A 22,279-nucleotide genomic window follows, 5' to 3' on the forward strand; every position below is an offset into this window, starting at 1 on the left:
AGGTTTAAATAAAAGTGGGGCATGTCTCCCTGCCCCCAATATCTGTCTTCTGCTGCCTTATTAAAAAAAGGTGCTTGCTTCTCCTTTGCTTTCTACCATGTGTCAGGCCTCTGAGCCCCAGCTAAGCCATCATATCCCCTGTCACCTGCAGGTATAAATCCAGATGGCCTAAAGCAACTGAAAAAACACAAAACAAGTAAAAATAGCCAGTTACTGCCTTAACTGATGATATTCCACCATTGTGATTTGTTTCTGCCCCACCCTGACTAATCAATTAACCTTGTGACATTCCTTCTCCTGGACAGTAAGTCTCTGGAACTCTCCACCGAGCACCTTGTGACTCCCGCCCCTGCCCACAAGAAAACAGCCACCTTTAACTGTAATTTTCCACTACCTACCCAAATCCTATAAAACTTCCCCACACGTATCACCCTTTGCTGACTCCTTTTTCAGACTCAGTCTGCCTGCACCCAAGTGATTAAAAAGCTTTATTGCTCACACAAAGCCTGTTTGGTGGTCTCTTCATATGGATGCACATTACACCATGATTATAAGTTTTCTGAGGCTTCCCCAGCCATATAAAACTGTAAGTCAATTAACTTCTGATTAATTACTCAGTCTCAGGTAATTCTTTAAAGTAGTTTGAAAACAGATTAATACAGAAGATTGGTAGTGAGAGAAGTGGAGCATTGCTATAAGGATACCTGAAAATGTGGAAGCAATTTTGGAACTAAGTAATGGGCAGAGGTTGGAACAGATTGGGCTCAGAAGAAGACAAGACGATGTGGGAAAATCTGGAACTTCCTAGAGACTTGTTGAATGATTTTGACCAAAATGCTGATGGAGATATGGACAATGAGGTCCAGGTTGAGATGGTCTCAGACGGAGATGAGAAACTTATTGGAAAATGGAGTATAGGTCACTCTTGCTATGCTTTAGCAAAGAGACAAGTGGCATTTTACCCCTGCTCTGGAGATCTGTAGAACTTTGAACTTGAGAGAGATAAATTAGTCTATCTGATGGAAGACATTTCTAAGCACCAATGTGTTCAAGATGTGACCAGACATTTTCTAAAAGTGTATGTTTATGTGTATGAAGAAAGAAATGATCTAAAATTTAAAATTATATTTAATAGGGTAGCAGAGCATAAGAGTTTGGAAAATTTGCAGCCTGACCATGCTGTAGAAAAGAAAAACCCATTTTCTGAGGAGAAAGTTAAGCCTGCTGAAGAAATTTGCATAAGTGACTAGGAGCCAAATGTTAATAGCACCGACAATGGGGAAAGTGTCTCCAGGGTATTTTACACATCTTCATGGCAGTCCCTCCCATTACAGGCCCAGAGGCCTAGGAGGGTAAAATCATATCCTGGGCCAGGCCCAGGGCCCCGTCGCTGCTCTGTGCATCCTTGGGACTTGGCACCCTGCATCCCAGTTGCTACAGCTTCAGCCATGGCTAAAAGGTGCCAAGGTGCAGCTCAGGCCATTGCTTCTGAGGAGGCAAATCCCAGGCCTTGATGGCTTCCACCTGGTGTTGGGCCTATGAACCTGGAAAAGCTGCAGGCACTCAATGCCAGTCCATGAAAGCAGCTGCAGGGGCCCTACCCTGCAGAGCCACAGGGCTGGAGCTGCCCCAGGCCTTGGGAGACCACCCCTTGCATCAGCATTCCCAGGATGTGAGATATTGAGTCAAAGTATATTATTTTGGAGCTTTAAGATTTGATGACTTCCCCACTGGATTTCATGCTTGTACGGAGCCCGTAGCCCCTTTGTGTTGGCCAATTTTTCCCAGTTGGAATGAGGACATTTACCCAATTCCTGTACTCTCATTGTATCTTGGAAGTAACTAATTTGTTTTTGATTTTCCAGGCTCATAGAGAGAAGGGATTTTTGCCTCAGATGAGACCCTGGACTGTTGACTTTTCAGTTAATGCTGAAATGAGTTAAGACTTTGGGGGACTGTTGAGAAAGCATGATTGGTTTTAAAATCTTAAAAGGACATGAGCTTTGGGAGGGATCAGGGCAGAATGTTATCTTTTGGCTCTGTGTCCCTACTGTAATCTCATCTTGAATTGCAATCTTTATGTGTCATGGGAGGAACCTGGTGGGAGGTGATTGGATCATGGGCAAGGTTTCCCCTATGCTGTTCTCTTCATAGTGAATGAGTTCTCCCCACCCACTGCTGCCTTGTAAAGAAGGTCCTTTCTTCTCCTTTGCCTTCTACTGCAATTGTAAGTTTCCTGAGGCCTCCTCAGTCAGGCAGAACTGTGAGTCAATTAACCTCTTTCTTTTATAAATTATCCAATCTCAGGTAAGGTTCTTTAGAGCAGTATGAAAACAAACTAATACAAATAGTAATTAAAAACCTCCCAACAAGGAAATCTGTGGGTCAGATGTCTTCATGGTTGAATTCTACCAAACATTTAAAGAGTCATTACACATCATTCTAAAACTCTTTCAAAAAATAAAAGTACAGTAGTCCACTTAATCCATAGAAGATACCTTCCTAGACTCCCAGGAAATGCCTGAAACCATGGATAGTACTGAACCTGATTGCCATAAATCAGAACACGTTTCTGTCTACCTCCCATAAATTTAGTGGCTCTTTCATCTTAACTAAGCATTTCTTGATATGTTTGGCTGTGTTCCAACTCAAATATCATCTTGAATTGTAGCTCTCAAAATCCCCATGTGTTGTTGGAGGGACCTGGTGGGAGATAATTGAATATGGGGGTGGTTTCCCACACTGTTCTCATGGTAATGAGTAAGTCTCTTGAGATCTGATGGTTTTATAAGCGAAACCACTTTTGCTTGGTTATTCTTTCTCTTGTCTTCTGCCATGTAAAATGTGACTTTTGTCTTCCACCATAATTGTGAGGCCTTCCCAGCCACATGGGATTGTAAGCCTGTGAAACCTCTTTTTCTTTATACATTACCCAGTCTTGGGTGTGTTTTTATCAGCAGTGTGAAAAGGAACTAATACAGTAAATTGGTACCAGTAGAGTGGGTCACTGCTGTAAAGACACCCAAAAATGTGGGAGCAACTTTGGAACTGGGTAACAGGCAGAGGCTGGGACAGTTTGGATGGCTTAGAAGAAGACAGAAAAATGTGGGAAGGTTTGGAACTTCCTAGAGATTTGTTGAATGGCTTTGACCAAGATGCTGACAATGATATAGACAATGAAATGCAGGCTGAGGTGGTCTCAGATGGAGATGAGGTAATTTGTTGGGAACTGGAGTAAAGGTGACTCTTGCTATGTTTTAGCAAAGAGACTGGCAGCATTTTGCCCCTGCTATAGAGATTTGTGGAACTTTGAACTTGAGGGAAATGCAAGATACATTAGGGTATCTCACAGAAGAAATTTCTGAGCAGTAAAGCATTCAAGAGGAGACTTGGGTGCTGTTAAAAGCATTCAGTTTTGAAACGGAGACACCATAAAAGCTCAGAAAATTTTCACCCAGACAGTGGGATAGAAAAGAAAAACCCATTTTCTGAGGAGAAATTCAAGAAGGCTGCAGAAATTTGCATAAGTAATGAGGAGCCAAATGTTAATCACAAAGACAATGGGGAAAATATTTCCAGAGTATCAGAGACCTTTGTGGGAGACCCTCTCATCACAGGCCCAGAGGCTTAGGAGAAAAATGTGGTTTCCTGGGTCAGGCCCAGGACCTCCTTGCTGTGTGAAGCCTAGAGACTTGGTGCCTTATGTCTCAGCCATTCTAGTAATAGCTAAAAGGGGCAAAGTACAGCTCAGACCATGGCTTCAAAGGCTGCAAACTCCAAGCCTTGGCAACTTCCATATGGGCATTGAGTATGTAGGTGCACAGAAGTCAAGAGGTGAGGTTTGGGAACCTCTGCCTAGATTTCAAAGGATGTATGGAAATGTCTGGATGCCCAGGGAAGTGTTTACTGCAGCAGTGGGGCCCTCAGGGAGAACATCTCATTGGACAGTGTGGAATGGATATGTGGGGTTGAAGCTCCCTCACAGAGTCCCCACTGAGGCACTACATAGTGGAGCTGTGAGAAGAGAGCCACCATCCTCCACTAGACCCCAGAATGGTAGATCCACTGACAGCTTGCACTGCAGACACTCAATGCAAGCCTGTGAAAGAAGCCAAGAGGGAGGCTGTACCTTGCAAAGCCACAGGGGTGGAGCCGCCCAAGACAATGGGACCCCATCTCTTGCATCAGAGTGACCTGGATGTGAGACATGGGGTCAAATGAGATCATTTTGGGGCTTTAAAATTTTACTGCCCCCCTGGATTTTGGACTTGCATGGGGCCTTTAGCACCTTCATTTTGGCCAATTTGTCCCATTAGGAATGGGTGTATTTATCCAATGCCTGTGCCCCCATTGTATCAAGGAAGTCAGTTACATGTTTCTGATTTTACAGGCTCATAGGTGGAAGGGACTTGCCTTGTCTCAGATGAGACTTTGGACTGTGGACTTTTGAGTTAATACTGAAATGAGTTAAGACTTTGAGGGACTGTTGGGAAGGCATGATTGGTTTTGAAATATGAGGACATGAGATTTGAGAGGGACCAGGGTGGAATGATATGGTTTGGCTCTCTGTCCTCACTCAAATCTCACATTGAATCATAGACCCCATAATCCCCATGTGTTGTGGGAGGGACCCAGTGAGAGATAATTGAATCATGGGGGCAGTTTTTCTCATACTGTTCTTGTGGTAGAGAATAAGTCTCACATGACCGATGGTTTTATAAGGGGAAACCCCTTTCATTTGGTTCTCACTTCCTCTCTTGTCTGCTGCCATGTAAGACATGACTTTTGCCTTCTGCCATGATTATGAGGCCTCCCCAGCCACTTGGAACTGTGAGTCCATTAAGCCTCTTTTTCTTTATAAATTACCTAGTCTCAGGTATGTTTGTATCAGTAGCGTTAAAACAGACTAATAGACTTATCAAATATTGTGTTTTGACATATGACAGCAAAACTAGCATGAATTTTTTCCTTCTTCACGATTTCATAGATAGAAGATTTGTTCTTACCATCAATGTTAGCAACCTCAGCATACATGTTGTTTTCTCTCCTCAAATGAAGAACTTTCATGTTTCACTTAAAGGAAATACTTCATGGCTTCTCTTTGGCATATCTGAACTGACAGCATAACTACTCTGGCACTTTGGGCCATTGTTAAATAAATAAGGATTACTTGAACACTGTAACAATTGACCTGATGACTGAAAAGGCTACTAAGTGTCTAAATGGGCAGGAAGTGTATACAGTTTACATATGTTTAACAAAAGAATGATTCTATCCAGGGAAGGACAGCTTGGGACCCCACAATATTTCCTCTTGCTACTTACAGTAGCTCTCAATTTACAATGTATGAAGCTTATTTCTGGAATTTTCCATTTGATATTTTAAAACCACAACTGAAATATCAGAAAACAAAGTCTTAGATAAGGAGCGACTACTGTACAGGAAATACTTTCCAACACATTTTACATGACCAGTATCACCCTGGTGCCAAAGTCAAAGATACTGCAGGAAAAGGAAATGACAGGCCACTATCTCTGGATAACATATATGTAAAATTTTCCAAGGGATAAATACTGGCAAAGCAAATTCAACAACATACTAAAATATTATAAATCCTGACCAAGGAAATTTATCCCTAGCATGCAAGAATGGTTTAACATACACAAATCAATCAATGTTATATATCACATTAATAAAATGAAAGATAAAACCACATGATGTGAAAAAAGCATTTGACAAAATTCAACATTCTGTCTCAACAAAAACTTCCAATAATTTAGGTATAGAAGAAACTTATCTCAATGTCATAAAGGTAATGTATGAAGAACCCACATCTAACATAATCAATGTGGAAAAACTAAAACCCTTGTCTCTATGATCTAGTACAAGTCAGGGATGCTCACTCTGGTCACTTCTATTCATCATAGAAATGGAAGTACTAGAAAAAGCAATCAGACAAGAAAAATGAATAAAATTCATATAAATCAGAGAGGAAGAAGTAAAATTATCTCTATTTTCAGATAGCATGATCCTTTATGGAAATACTTCCAAAGACTTCACAAGAAAACACTGTTAAAATAAATACCTGGATTCAGTATATTAACAGGATAAGAAATAACATTTTTTTTACATAAAGGGAAACCTAACCAAAAGAAGAAATCAAGAAAATAAATCCATTAACAATAGCATAAAAAATACTTAGAAATAAATTTAGCCAAAGAGTGAGAGATCTGTACTCTTATAACTATAAAAAGCTAATGAAAAAATTAAGACACAAATAAGTATTTTCTAGATTGGAAGAATTAGTATTGTTAAATATTGTCCATGCTACTCAAAGCAATATACAGATTCAACACAATGCATATTCAAATCCCAAAGACATTTTTCACAGACATTTAAAAAACTATCCTAAAATTCATATGAAACCACCAAAGACCCCCAAAAGGCAAAACAATTCTCAGAAAGAAAAACAAAGACAAAGGCATCATGCTTTCTGATTTCAAATATTGCAAAGCTACAATAATCAAAATAGTAAAGCACTGGCATAAAAACAGACTTAAACAAATGGAACAGAATAGACAGCACATAAATAAACCTAAACATATACAGTCAGCAAATTTTTGACAAGGACACTAAGAATTCACAATGGATAAATAACAGTCTTCAATAAGTGGTGCTGGAATACGTAGATTTCTATATGGAAAGAAATATAACTGAACTTTTATTTTAGACCATACACACAAATAAATTCAAAACAACTAAAAGACCTGAACCATGGACCTGAAAACCTAGTACAATTTTAAGGAAAGATAACAGAAAATTTTGTTTACGCTGGCCTTGGCAATGACTTTTTGAGTACCACACCAAAACTTCAGGTTAAAAAATCAAAAATAAATACATGGTACTTTATCAAATGAACAATAATTTTCACAGCAAGTGAACAATCAGCAAAATGAAAAGATAGCCTACGTTTAAGACAGATATTGCTGTTTGAGTCAAGCCATGTTATTTTCCTCCTAAAATAAATTTCAAGAAAGAATAAAACCAACACTTTTAAGAGGTATATTTCTTAAAAAGTCAGACATCTCCCCAGCATAACCACAATGTCTCAGAATCCAAAATTTCTTGATACACAAATGTATATGAAAATTAGAGCAAGGCTTCAAGTAGAAATAGAAGCTGGTTCTTAGTTCTGCTCTTTTTTCAGAACCTCAAGTTTGGATTATGGCATTATTAACTCTCTGGTATCTTCTACCCACCTTATTCCAGGCATCCAAAGCTACGTCATATATGTGAGGGTCTCAAGGGAGAGAGAACGTTCTGTCTTCTAGTGGTAAAACAGCTCTGGGTTTTATCATTGCAGGATTCTGAGACAAAGACATTGTTTTTAACAATAAAAGTTTTGATGAAAATCGGAAAAAATGTTGTTTAGAACACATAAAATAATCAAAAGAAAATCAACAAACAAGAAAAAATAAAAATAGGCATACATTGAGACACTTTAAAAATAATATATACAAATGGCCAAAAAGTACATGGAAACAGTACATTAGTCATCAGGTAAATGAAAATTACGATCACAATAAGATACCAGTTTATTCCATTTTTCATTTCTAACTTAAATAGTAAAAAAATATTTCTATATCAAATTTAGCAGCAATGTGGAGAAAATGGGACTCTAAAAATTAATATTGGTAATGTAAAATTCAATAATTTTGGAAAACTGTCAGTTTCTTCTAAATTTAAATATATATTTGCACTATGATCTAGTAATTTTACTCAGATCTATAACAAAGAAAAAAGCATGTGTCCACAAATATTTTTGTATAGGAGTATTTATAGTAATTTTAAAATTTTTTTTATAGATTTGTTGAATACAATTGCAGTTTTCTTACATCCCCAAACTGGAATATACATCAATTGGGCAATGGATAGAAAACTGTGATATATTCACACAATGAAATACCATGTACCAATACAAACATGGATGAAATTCAAAAGCAAAATACTGACTAAAAGAAACAAGGTTGAGAGCATGAATTGAACATTTCAACAAACATGAAATTCAAAAACCAAGAAAATATGTCTAGGGATAGCAATCAAAGCAGCAGTTGCCCAGTGATGGGAGGATAGTGTTGTGAGTTGAGGTAACAAGAAAATTATTCTATGATAGAAGTGTCCTAGGATCTGGGGATTATAGAGTACAAGGGAAATTTCTGGTTTTGAAAATATTCTACGTAATGATTTAGTAACTAAGTACAAATAATTTTTTTTCAACAATCATTTTGTTGAATTTCAAATTTCACTGTGTACATTTTCCTCAATTCTTTCACATATTGAAGCCATAGAGGAAGAGTACACAGATGAAATGTTACGGGAAAGGAGGCATACAATATTTTACTAGAATTTACTCCCAATAAGGTTATACTGAACATTATCCAACAGTTGTGGGATCAGCTCAGGAAACACTACCATTAAAGAAAACACTACACAATGCATTACAACAATTGTTACAGGTTTTCCATAGAAAAAAAGACACACACACACATACATGTATGATATATATGTCATATGATACACGTGTGTGTATATATATATATCACTCCTTTAGATATGAGGCTTTAATTTCAAATCTTTCAATATCAATGAGATTCCAGGAAATTATAGTTTATCTGAGCTTGAAGCTCTCTCAATATGCATTTAGTAGACTGAAATAAATAGAATGGCTTTTAAGACTTATGAAGTTACTGAGAAAACCCTGAACCTCAAAAAATTTCTAACTGATATTACTGTGCCTGAAGATAGAAAAATCAGTCATTTGCATATTTTTTGTATTATTTCTGCCCTAATGTTCAGCCCTACATTGTTACATTCAATATGAGAACAATAATACCTTACATCTGTGGGTTAAATAATACATTCTAACCTAGTGCCTACCATATATTTTAATAAATTCAAAGAAAAAATTCCATTTGATGATGATAGTATCATTTATGAGTTCACCATTACTTTTATAACTCTTCCAGATTTAGTTAAAAGTGATGTCAAAATATTTTCAGCTGTTACTTATAGTTGGCTCTGTGTGAGTGAGTGAATGCCTTTATGTCATGTCGTTCTCCACAGAACTGTAGAGACCATTTATTGTTGTTGTTTCTTTTCTTTGAGATATCCCTTATGTATCCTCTCTGGTGAATGTGTAGGGTGTCCCAGGTAATTAGTAGGCATAAAAAGACAACATTTTTAAGTATCTCAGATAATTCGGGCAAAATCATTTGAAGGCATTACACATTTCTTCAGAGAGTAACAAAGAGAGGAATAAAATTGAACTCATATCATACACATAAATTCACAACAATAAAAAGTACTTTAGAAGAAAACATAATGTCAAACCATTATTTCTTCCTACCCAAAGCACAAGTAAACTGAGAGAAGAAAATTCAACTCATTAAAGGTGAGACAATAAGAATTGGCATATATTTTCATTATCACCCAGGGTTGGTCATTTCTTATGACTACTACTTACTTCTGATATAGACACATAAATGGTCGAGAGCCGATTCCTCCAAATACACTACAAAACTTCAGTATCATCTCTGCTAATTGGAGTTCGCTGGACTAACATGGTGTTAGAGAGCACTAAATCCTATGAATTGAACAGATGACCTATACCTATTTGTTTTGTGAGAGTTGAATGTGATGTTTAGATATTTCAAGTAGAGAAGAAGTTAAAATCACCTAAAAAATTTATAAGTAAGCTCATCTGTTAGAATGCGTTAAGGTTAGAATTTTTAGAGAAAATACAGGTAATGATATCCAGGTTTGAAAAATAACAAATATTATATTAATATGTAATTCAATATTTTAAAGAGAATATTTTATAAGTATTTTTATGGCAATAGTTTACAAACTAAAAGTAATTTTAATTTAAGGACACCAAATGCAAAAACTTAAAATATTTTTAGTCCTTTCTTTTTCCTCCTGGGCTGCTTCTGTTTTTGAGGGGTTTTGTTTTGTTTTTTTAACAATGGGCATTAGAATCATTTAGTAGACTGAAATAAATAGAATGGCTTTTAAGACTTATGAAGTTACTGAGAAAACCCTGAACCTCAAAAACTTTCTAACTGATATTACTGTGCCTGAAGATAGAAAAATCAGTCATTTGCATACTTTCTGTATTATTTCTGCCCTAATGTTTAGCCTTACATTGTTACATTTAAAATATAAACATTAAAATATTAAAAGGAGACCAGAGATATCCTTTTCCACGCAAGAATCTTGTACAAAGTGAAAGAGTTCACACTTCTTCAAAAGGAGATAACTGACACTGGATATGAAGACAGACTTAAACACAGGAAGAATTGTTGGGGTGATGAGACCCAACACCAGGTGGTGGGGGCTACAAAGTCCAGCGGAGTGAAAGGAATGAGAAAAAGACAGTTTGAGAGAGAAAGTGGGACCAAGGGGCCATCGTGAGTGTGGAGGTTGCGAAGGCCCCAAGCTCTGGGAGCCCATGCTATTTATTGGTGCTCAAACAAACACGTAGTGAGGATGTGGGGGTTGAAAGGAAATGGTGTATCAAGTTAATGAGAAACACACAGCTGCTTGAGATAATGGGAGTGCTAGAAGCAAGGAGCCAGCAAGTCTAGCAGACATGCGAGCCCTGCCTCAGCTTCTCTCCCAATACTCAGCTTTTCTCCCAACATGCCCCCTTCTTTTTTGTAAAACCTGCCACAGCTATCATTATTAGCATAAGGTGGCCTCTTTAAATTGAGCAAGGCAACTGCAGGCTGTGCAGCCCTTAATTGCCACTTGGTGATCCAGCTTCATTTTTCTTAGCCCTTATTCAAAATGGAGTTGATCTGGTTTGAATGCTTCCTACATATCTCCTCTTTCCCTTTTACAAGAGGACCCTTAATCCTAGGGGTTGCAGAAGGATGAAGGTCTGTTTTCTGTAACTTCTTCATGCTGAATAGGGGTGATCATACTCCTGCCTATCTATTAGGGTCTCTTGTATTCAGGGTAGAGAGGAGTTCAGTCAGAAAGCATTGGTCCATTAAGCATCTATAGGTAAAACACTGGTGCTCCAGCAGTTTCTCAGCATGGCTCATACTGGGGGAACCCAGTCCATGGTTGGGATCCATGGTTCCTTCCAGTCTCCTGTTCCATGGTCATACACATCTTGAGGGCATCTACATGGTTTGTTCATCTCCTGCAAAAACACAAGCATACCCTCACACCCACGTTAGTAAATGTACGGAAACACAAGCAAAAACATTTGTGGCTGTAGCTGGGAGGCATGCCATTGCTGAAGCATTTGTAACTCAGCTTCTGCCCTTTGGTTAATTATCATGGGGGTAAAACTTACTGTTGATAATGAGAAGCACGCTTTTTCTGATTAACAGAAAGCATAGAAAAAGCAAATCGAGGCTTATCCTTCTTGTGCAACAGTATAGCAAAAAAGTAATCCTTAAGCCTTCAATTTGCACTGTACAGGTGGGTCCACTAGATGCTGTGGTTCATGACAGATCTGCAGATGTTTGGTGGGCACCCACACAGGCACCTGATTGTCACGTGGAGAGACACAAGCAAATCTTCTTCCCATAAAATTATCTTTCCTTTTTCCCAGATCTTTGTGTGTGCATCCCTCTACCATATATCTTGTCCAGCCTTTTTATTTTCCTTTTGTCCTGTCAAGTGTTGTTCAGCTGTAGTCATGGGTTGATCTTGCTGAATTTTTTCCTCAATTAATTGATGTTCCTCCCATGCTTTTTTGGACATGAAGCATTTACTGTTAAGGTTAGAATCACCTCGTAAAGTAAAAAGGAGGTGAGACATAGCATAGGTAGGAATGCCTAAAGTTGGACAAATTCAATTAATGTCTCCTAATAACTTTTGGAAATAACTTAAGGTTTCTAAATTATCTTTTTGAATTTGAACCTTTCGAAGCTTAATAGCACTTTGCTTTACCTTCATTCCTAGATATTGAAAGGGAGTAGAAGTTTCGATTTTATTGGGGGCTATAATTAACCCTGCCACATTTATGGTCTTTTATAACCGTTTGTAGCACAACATCAATTCTTCCCTAGTCTCAGCTGTACACAGAATATCATCCATGTAATGGAAGATATAACATTTTTTAAACTATCTTCTAACTGGCTTAATAGCTTTCTCACATAAGTTTGACAAACAGTCCGGCTACTTAGCATGCCTTGTGGTAATACTTTCCAATGGTATCTGTCCACTGGTTCTTCATTATTTATGGTGGGAACAATAAAAGCAAATTTTTCATAATCTTGGGCAGCTAAAGGAATGATAAAAAAGCAATCCTTTAGATCACTATGAGAGGTCACTATTTTGGTATCATTGCTGGAGAGGGCAGCCCTGGTTGTAGCACACCCATGGGTTGAATCACAGCATTAGCAGCCCTTAAATCTGTTAACATTCTCCATTTTCCTGATTTTTTCTTAATGAAAAATACAAGAGAATTCCAAGGGGAGAAAGTAGGCTCTATATGTCCCTTTTGAAATTGTTCCTGCACCAGTTCTTTTAAAGCCTCCAGTTTTTACTGTTTCAGTGGCCATTGCTCCTCCCAAACCGGTTTGACAGCCAAACAAGAGGATTGGGAGCTGGAGGCTCAACAATCGTTGCTCCTAAAAATGACACCCCAATTCTGTCTGATCTGTTTGCCCTTTTAATTCTAAAGGTTCTGATTGGCCATTTTTATATTTTCCTAGTCCTTTTCCCAGGTGATATCCCATATTTTTCATCATTTGTCTACTATGATTGCTATATTGATCCATAGGAATAGGTATTTCAGCTTCCCATTGTTGCAATAAATCTCTACCCCATAAATTGACAGGAATAGGTGTAATGATAGGTTGGATTGTCCCTTCCTGACTATTCAGCCTTTGACATGGTAAAATCAAGGAATTTTGAAAAACTTCTGAGGCAGCTCCTACTCCAACAACACCAATGGATGCCTTTTGCTTAGGCCAGTGCTGGGGCCATTGATCTATAGCAATAATAGAGAAAACAGCTCCAGTATCTACTAGTCCTTCAAAATATTTTCCCTGAACAGTTACTGTGCAAATAGGTCTTTTATCAGACACTTGATTAACCCAATACACAGCCTTTCCTGCTGGATTGTTATTACCAAAGCTTCCTGTTCTTTTCACTGTGCTGCTTCCTAGTTTTATATAAGGTAACAGCAACAACTGAGCAATTCTTTCTCTTGGGGAGGCAGAACACGGAGAGGAACTAATAACTAATTGAATCTCTCCAGTAAAATCAGAGTCAATTATTCCCATATGTACAGTAGCACCTTTTAAATTTAGACTAGACCTTCCAAGTAATAGGCCAACTGTTCCTCGGGGTAAGGGTCCCCTAACTCCTGTGGGTACCTTCTTTGGTGGCTCCCCAGGAAGTGTGAACTAAAAGATGAGTTACATAGATATTTACAATACACAACTGGACATTTTCCATTATTTTGGGATAAACCAAAATAAATTTTAAAGTTTCATTTGGAGATTCCAAAGCTGAAAATGCTTAGATCTTAAGAAAATGCCTTAGGTCTTAAGTATATATTGTCCATTGTTTATAAAATCATTTGCCTTTTTTATCTAAAAATTTTAATATGTGAATTTAACAGGTTTTTCTTCTAGACAAGTTCTTTGGCATTTAAGTAAAATCAATACTTTCAGAGTAGTCACCTGTATCACACTGGAGTGACTGCTTTAATTTCTAAATCATCGATTAGTGTAACCCAGGGATATTGATGGCCTTGATACATAATTTAGTCTTGTCATTATAGCATGTGGAAATCAGGGCTTTGGGGGCATCATCTGACCCCATTTATTTTTACCACAGTGGTTCCTGCCACAATATCATAGGCTGTTCGATTATGCTGAAAAAACAGCAGTGAGATGCAAGCAGGGAAAAAAGAAGCAATTGAAATATTCTTGATCAAAGCTCATGTAGTGGACACTGTAATGCTAACATTCGAGGAAAGAATCACTAAAACCCGACTTAGTGCAATAAGCACTAATGTATCACATGTCACAACTCGAAGCCCCACCAAGAACTTCCCTGGGGTAGCTCCACCTGCTCCCCAGATGCAAATTATCTCATAGAAACAAACTAATAATCTGTATGTAAGAGCCACAACCATCATTTTCTGCAAGTCTTCCACTGATACGTCTTTATCTATTTTTTCCATTATATAATGCATAGCAAACTTAGAGATATCCTTTATCCCACTGAGGTGCATAATGCTTAAGACAATGGTTGCTTTTACAAAGAGAATAAAGAAATTCACCATCCTGGGCCAAGGATGGAATAACATATTCTCTGCCTGCCTGTTGCCCGGTCTCACTCAGGCTTCACGAAGGGGCTGCTGATCCTACCTTCCTCACTGGAGTGGCCCAGACTGATGCCTGCACATGAGAAGCCCGGGGTCCCAGGCCAGCGACTGGAGCCCGGGTGCTGATGCCAGCAGCTGTCCTGGGGTCAGGGCCTGGGGCCCAGGACTCAGGAAGTAGAAGGGGTACAATAGCCCAGCCACGGGGATGGCAGTGCTGTCCGAAGGGAAGCTCAGCGGGGACTGTTGGGGACTACAGCAAGCAGGGAAGGCGGCCAGGCCCAGGCAGGCTGTGCCAGGTGAGGTAGCTGCAGCAGGACTGCTACAGCCACTCGTGCACTTTCCGGGAGCACTCGGTCTCTCCCGCGGGGCTGTGGCCTTGGGCACTTCGGCAGCCCAGCACCCTCCCCGCGCTTCCTGAGCTCGCGGGGGCAGCTCCGATTTGTCAGGCACAGCCGTGAGGCCCGGGCTGTGGGCTGGCCAGGGGCCTGGGGTTTAGCCTGAGGGTCGTCATGGGGGCATGGGACAGTGGCGGCAGGTGGGCCTCTCACGGAAGGGACGGACTCGTGGCCCCCTCCACCTTCATCGTGCCCAGAAGGGCAGCCTTGGGCTTCCTCGGGACCCTCTGCCATCGTCACCTCAGCAGCACCCTCCGCTGTACCTGTCACTGCTCTGTCTTTATACACCTTTTTAAAAAAATCTCTCCAATTCTCTCCCATTCATCCAACTCCATAGTCCCCTGTTCCGGGAACCATGGGCAAAACTGCTTTACTGTACTAAAAAGTGGTAACAAACTCTGACTACTAACTTTTACTCCCCCACTTCATCACAAATGCTTTAAAAAAATTAAATAAGCAGAATGTCTGCATTCACTTCGTCCCATTGTTACCCTCGTTCTTCCGAGTGTTCAGCTTTCCCACGGAACTTCTTTTAGACGACCTCGGGTGTCCTTTGACGATGCGTCCTCTGCTTTCACACTCTCTAGCGTTCCTTCGCCGGGGTCACCCCACATTGGATACCAGGAATGTTGGGGTGCTCAGACCCAACACCAGGTCTTGGTGGCAATGAAGTCCGGCGGAGTCAAAGGCGTGAGAAAAAGACAGTTTGAGAGAGAAATTGGGACCAGGGGCCATCGCGAGTGTGGAAGCTACGAAGTCCCCAAGCTCTGGGAGACCACGCTATTTATTGGTGCTCAAACAGTTGATGAGGATGTGGGGGGTTGAAAGGAAACAGTGTATCAAGTGAATGAGAAACATATGACTGCTTGAGATAACAGGAGTGCTAGAAGCAAGGAGCCAGGAAGTCTAGCAGACTTGCAAGCCCTGCCTCAGCTTCTCCCTCAACACTCAGCTTTTCTCCCAACAAAGAATTATTGGCAAAATTTAAACACTTCAAAGCAGTGACACTGTGGCTGCAATACTGAATTCCTTTGTTCAGTCCACTGCATCTCCTATTCTACAATAAAATCCTTTGAAGGCATACCCTGAAATCTTGTAAGTTCAAAAGAATGTTTTCAAAAATGCTGGACTTACGGTTCTTACTTGTAAGGGAGGAAAGAGTCAGAAAGACAGAGTGGAATTCAATGAAGAAAGAACAGTTTCATCTGGGAAGAATGGCTGCAGACAGCTTACCAATCTCCAGTCTTGCTCTCCTCCCCGTCCTTACTTTCTGAGTCAGAACAGCAAGATCTACACATAAAACTAATCAGTTGCTGTTAACTTCCACAAGGTGAGAGTGCTCTAACTCCTCACGCTATAGGTTTGGACCTTGGAGTGGGCTCCCAGAAGGTTCTACTTGATAGTTGTGTGGGTTAAAGCTGGCATTCTATGAAGTTATAACTAAATTCTGTATTTTATTTGACTGAATAATATTTTAAAATGCAACTACTGCTCGAATTGAAATTCATGCTTGCAGAGTTCCATGTTTTCATTGAAGAGAAACTGAATGGTAGAAGAGGAGAGACAAAGAGATTAGGCTAAAGCAGATTTTACTAACTTTAATCAGACCTGTTCCACTTTTTTTTGCTCATGTTCCACATTAATTAGATTAAATAGAGGACCAGTACTTATCACTGAAATGTTTGAAAATCACAGTGTAATGATCTGTATTCTATTGGGCAATATTAGAAATAAACAGTAATTTATATGTGATGTAATAAATGCTCAATGCTTTTAATTGCCCTCTAAACTGTTATTTTCACATTGATATCTTAAAAGAAATAAAACATAAAATTAAATATTCATAATCCCTCTGTATTGACATAAAACAAATATTTTAGTAGGAAAGATGCACATGTTGGTAATCATTAGGGAGTTTGTCTTTTTTCTTAAAAAGTAAAATTACACATTTAAGTTGAAATATATGTAAATATTTAAAAGAAAAAATAATACAAATTTTGTCATAAACCAATGATCAAAAAATCATAAAATCTATAAATATTATTTTATTAATGAAATTCCGGACAAATCTCTGCACATTTGGTGGTAAGGGTGTTCTTAGTGATCATTCCTACACCAAAAGAGATAGCATTATTTAATAATGTCATTGATTTTGAACCATGTAAATATAGCCATTAAACATCAAAGTATCATTAACTCAATCCTTTGTTAGCTGGGTCCTAAAAATGCCTGCAGATATGCTAATGCACTGTTTTGTCAGATAAAGTGTGATGAAGTGGAAGTCAGAATATTAAGGGAAAGCAGCCTTAATTGGTCATGGTTAAAATATCTTTGCTTTGGGAATTTTTACAAAGACATATTACTTGTGAGTTTATTGTTAAATCCCTGTCCAGAAAGTGTAAGTGAGGGAAACTAAAATTTAAACTACAGTAGCTTCATGCTATCTCTATCTCACTCTTTAATAATATCACAATTCCACAAGAATTCTTTGGAAAATATGGAAGTATACTAGAAAAACAAAACTATGATGCCACTGTGTAGATGAAATAAAGTCTAACATTCCTATATTAATAACTATATAATTTTGTTATTAATTGATGTGTTCCAAACATTATTGATATTTACAGTTTAACTTACATCATAATTATGTGTGTATTTAATATGGGTCCCTTCTTTTGATAGAAGTTTCCTTGTTTTTTTTTTTTTAGTTTTAAGATCAGATGTGGAAATAATGTTTATTTCCTATCATGAATAACACCTTTTGTCTACAAATGTTATAATTTGTTTGGATGACATTACATAACAGCTTATAACAACTGCTCTGTTTCTTCCTGGAAGAGATAACTGGACTAAATGGGCCAAAAGAATCTAACAGTGCTCACTGAATTCATTCCGATGGAAATCACAAGGCGGCTTGAGCTTCAGCTCCCCCTTTTTTTGGGTCTTCCTCATCATCTACACATTCACAGTGGTGAGCAAAGAATGCATAATCATTTTGAACAATGTGGACTTGGGTCTACACAACACTTGTGTATTTTTTAAATCAGGTGCCTGAATTTTATTGATCTTGGTAATTCTAAGGTCATTTATCCCAAGACACTGGTAAACTTTGTTGTGGCTCTAAATGTCATTCCCTGTTATGCATGTACCATGCAGATGGCTTTCTTCATTATATTCATTATTAGTGAACTTTTCATCTCATCAGCCATGGCCTATGACCACTATGTAGACATCCATAGCCTTCTGCTATAAAATGTTATGTCTCAGGAACTTTGTCATGTGCTGGTGGGTATTCCATAGCTTTATAGTACCCTTTAAGCTCTGATGGTCACTATAAAGATTTTTACATTGACCTTCTATGGCTCCAATGTCGTAAGTTATTTCTACTGTTAAAATGTTTCTTTCTTAGCCATGGTGGACTCAAATGCATGAGGAATAGAAATGTTGATCACACTATTTTCGGTACTCAATTTGATATTCTTTCTTCTGGTAGTCCTAATGTCCTCCATGCTGATTCTATTAACTATTTGTTGAATGCATTCTGCAGAGAGCAGTAAAAAACTTTCTTCACGTATGTTTCTTGTCTGATAGTGGTTGTGTTCTGTGGGTTTCTACACTTTATGTACTTGCAGCTGAAATTCAGTTCCTTTTTTTTTTCATAATAATAAAATGACATCCATGTTTTCCTCTTTAGTGATTACCATGCTTTACCGCTTGATCTGTAGTGTCAAGAACAAAGGGGGTAAAAAAAAAATGCCTTCTATAGCTTTTTTATGAAGCAGTGAGAACTTTGTAATTTAATGGTCAATATGGAATATTGCTCTAGGAAGCTATGATAGAGGCAAATGTCACTAATGAATATTTCTAGTACGTATAAATACATTATTTTGGGCTCCACAGCAAAAACTGAGTATAACACACACAAATAGGTTTTTCCTTTTCTTTAGGCAAACATCTTCAAGTTTTATATCTCAATTAAATGTCAAGTTCTTATCAACATCCCTTGCTTCTGATTCAATGTTTTCTTTAGTTATTGCACAGAAGCTCATATTCCTTGCCATATAAACACTTATTAAACTCTACATCAACAAAATATGTGTTCATTTCTTTAATTTTTTTAGAAAAGGTATCTTCTCAATATTATTTTCATTGTATTTTCTAAAACTAAAACAACAATTTAAATTATGAGAATAATCTGCAGGAATCATATATTTGGGTGATGTTTATTAAATTAATTCTGACGATTTCTGTCTCTTGAATGGATAATGTAATTCATTTATACTTAAAGTAACTACAGATACTGATTATTCAGGAGAGGGCAAAATGACTGATCAGACACAGCCAAGAAGTTCTGCTCCCACTGGGAGAAACCAAATTATGAGTAAACCAACATAATATGAACAGATCTTCAGAGAGAAAACACTGAGAGTGAATGGAGAAGTAATGCAGACTCTGAGGTTGAAGATAAAAGAAGCTGAAAACCCTGAGTGGAATACTTGAATGCTAGAGCTAGCTCCAAGTCCCCAAATAGCTCCTGGGGAATAGATGAGAGAAAGGACTGTGGAATGGCTCACTCTCACTGTGAACCTCTGAGATCCTAGCTAGAGGCAACCCCATGTCATGATGAACATTTGAGCTGGCAGGAGAATCTATCCAGAGAGTAGACAGAGACACAGCTTCATTGGAGTGGAGCTGGGGGCCTTTGTGCATAGAAGAGCTCCAGTAGAACATGGCCATAGGTGCCCATCCCCTAGGGCTCTAAATCTCCCTTTGGGAAGCTCTATCCCCAGCTGACTGCTAGGCTTGGAGAAAGCAGAGCCAGTTTCCCCTTGGAACTGGGGCATATCTGTTCTGCAGAATTTCCTGCCTTCTAGCCCCCACCATGGCCCCTGCCTGGCTACCCCACGGAAGTGTATGCACAGTGCAAACTCTGTTGCCCAGCCTGGATGTTTTGCTCCACTTCAATATGTAACTGGTGGGGTGGCAGCATTTTGGATTCTCTAGCACACTCAGTACACAACCCCTAGGGTAAAGAGAATTAAGCTGTGAGCTAGTTCTGGTGCCCCAGGGCTATGGCATGCAGGTTGGGAGCACCAATCCAAGATCTATGGCTTGTACTTGTGTGGGAGAGGACCTTACATTCTCAGAGGACTGAGAGGGGTGAGATGCACAAGTTCATAATCTGGCATGGGTGTCTTCTGCAGAGCTGGTCTTGAAAGGAGGTGGGCTACCTCCCTAATGAAGCTTCTGCTCAAGGGAGTCCTGTGGCCTGGAACACCTAACAAAAGAAATGCAGGTGTGGTTCCAATGATCAGAAGGGGCTCCTCTGATCCAGGAGTGAAGCTGGTGAGAGGGGTCACTTCTCTCCCCTCCACACAGCAGGCACACAAAAGAAACTACAAAAGAAGCCATGCAGCTGAGTCAGAGCTTATCTACTGGCCATTACTCCTAAGCATCATCTCCTGGATAGCAGCCCAAATGACAACACCAAAAATATTTTGCTATTATACCCTCCTGTGAAACAAAGGGCAAGCATACAGCCACAAATAAAGACTTTACAGAGGCTTGGCCCTCTGAAAACATCTAGAAACAAAGCCAACTGACTATACTCAATTTACATCACAGTTAAAGGAACAACAGTCCTCCCGGATGAGAAAGAATTAGCACAAGAACTCTAGGAATTCAAAAAGCCAGAGTGTCCCCTTACCTTAAAGTGAGCCCACTAGATTTCCAGGAATGGTTCTTAACCAGTCAGAAATGACTGAAATGACATGCATAGAATTCAGAATCTGGGTAGCAATAAAAATGATCAGGATTAAGAAGAAATTTAAAACGCAATCTAAGGAATCCAAGAAATTCAGGTAAATGGTTCAAGAGATGATACAGACATTTTAAGAAAGAACCAATTGAAGTATTAACAGCAGAATAGATGGTGCTGAGGAAAGAATCTTAGAGCTCAAAAACCAGTTCTTCAAATCAACTCTGTCTGAAAAGAAAAGAAAAATAATTTTTTTTTTTTTTTTTTTTTTTGAGACAGAGCCTTCCTCTGTCGCCCAGGCTGGAGTGCAGTGGCACGATCTCATCTCACTGCAAGCTCCACCTCCCGGGTTCACGCCATTCTCCTGCCTCAGCCTCCTGAGTAGCTGGGATTACAGGCGCTCGCCACCACACCAGGCTAATTTTTTATATTTTTGGTAGAGACAGGGTTTCAATGTGTTAGCCAGGATGGTCTCGATCTCCTGACCTCGTGATCCACCTGCCTCGACCTCCCAAAGTGCTGAGATTACAGGCATGAGCCACCATGCCCGGCCCAGAGAAGAAAAATTATTTTATTTTATTTTTTTTTAATTTTATTTATTCATTTTTTTAATTTCACTTTAAGTTTTAGGGTGCATGTGCACAACATGCAGGTTAGTTACATATGTATACATGTGCCCTGTTGGTGTGCTGCACCCATTAACTCGTCATTTAACATTAGGTATATCTCCTAATGCTATCCCTCCCCACTTCCCCCACCCCACAACAGGCCACGGTGTGTGATGTTCCCCTTCCTGTGTCCATGTATTCTCATTGTTCAATTCCCACCTATGAGTGAGAACATGCGGTGTTTGGTTTTTTGTCCTTGTGATAGTTTGCTGAGAATGATGGTTTCCAGCTTCATCCATGTCCCTACAAAGGACATGAACCCATCCTTTTTTATGGCTGCATAGTATTCTATGGTGTATATGTGCCACATTTTCTTAATCCAGTCTATCATTGTTGGACATTTGGGTTGGTTCCAAGTCTTTGTATTGTGAATAGTGCTGCAATAAACATACGTGTGCATGTGTCTTTATAGCAGCATGATTAAGAAAAATAATTTTAAAAATAAACAAAACCTCTAAGAAATATAGGATTACATAAAGAAACCAAATCTACAACTTATTTGCTTTCCTGAGAAAGAAGGAGAAGGAATAAGCAACTTGAAAAACACGTAAGAGGACATAGTCCACAAAAATTACCCTAAACTCGGTAGAGAGATTGATATGGAAATTCAAGAAATACAGGCAGCACCAGATGGATACTGTACAAGAAAACTATCCCAAAGTCTCATAGTCATAAGATTCACCAAGGTCAATGCAAAAGGAAATAAATCTTAAAGGCAGCCAGAGAAAAGGGTCAGATCACATACAAAGAGAACCTTATCCACCTACCAACGGACCTCTCAGCAGAAATCTTAAAGGCCAGAAGAAATTGGGGCCTATTTTCAGCAGTCTCAAAAAAAAAAAGAAATTCCAATCAAGAATTTCATATTTCACCAAACTAACTTCAGAAGTGATTGAGTGATAAAATCCTTCTCAGACAAGGGAATTTGTTTCAACTAGACCAGGCTTACAAAAAGTCTTCAAGGAGGTCCTAAACATGGAATCAAAATAAGGACACTTATTGCACTTAAGCAAAAATGCATTTAAGCATACAGACCACAGACACTATAAAACAACTACACAATCAAGTCTACATAACTACCAGCTAAGAGCACAATGAC

General features: G+C 38.9%; 1 pseudogene; it reads right to left on the reverse strand.

Moving 5' to 3' along the window:
• Window positions 1-13,837: 13,837 nt before the first annotated feature.
• On the reverse strand, window positions 13,838-14,988 carry LOC116468162 (protein FAM8A1-like; annotated as a pseudogene).
• Between the last annotated feature and the right edge of the window lie 7,291 nt (window positions 14,989-22,279).

Source organism: Hylobates moloch, unplaced genomic scaffold, assembly GCF_009828535.3.
Source record: "Hylobates moloch isolate HMO894 unplaced genomic scaffold, HMol_V3 SCAFFOLD_5, whole genome shotgun sequence".
Taxonomy (NCBI): domain Eukaryota; kingdom Metazoa; phylum Chordata; class Mammalia; order Primates; family Hylobatidae; genus Hylobates; species Hylobates moloch.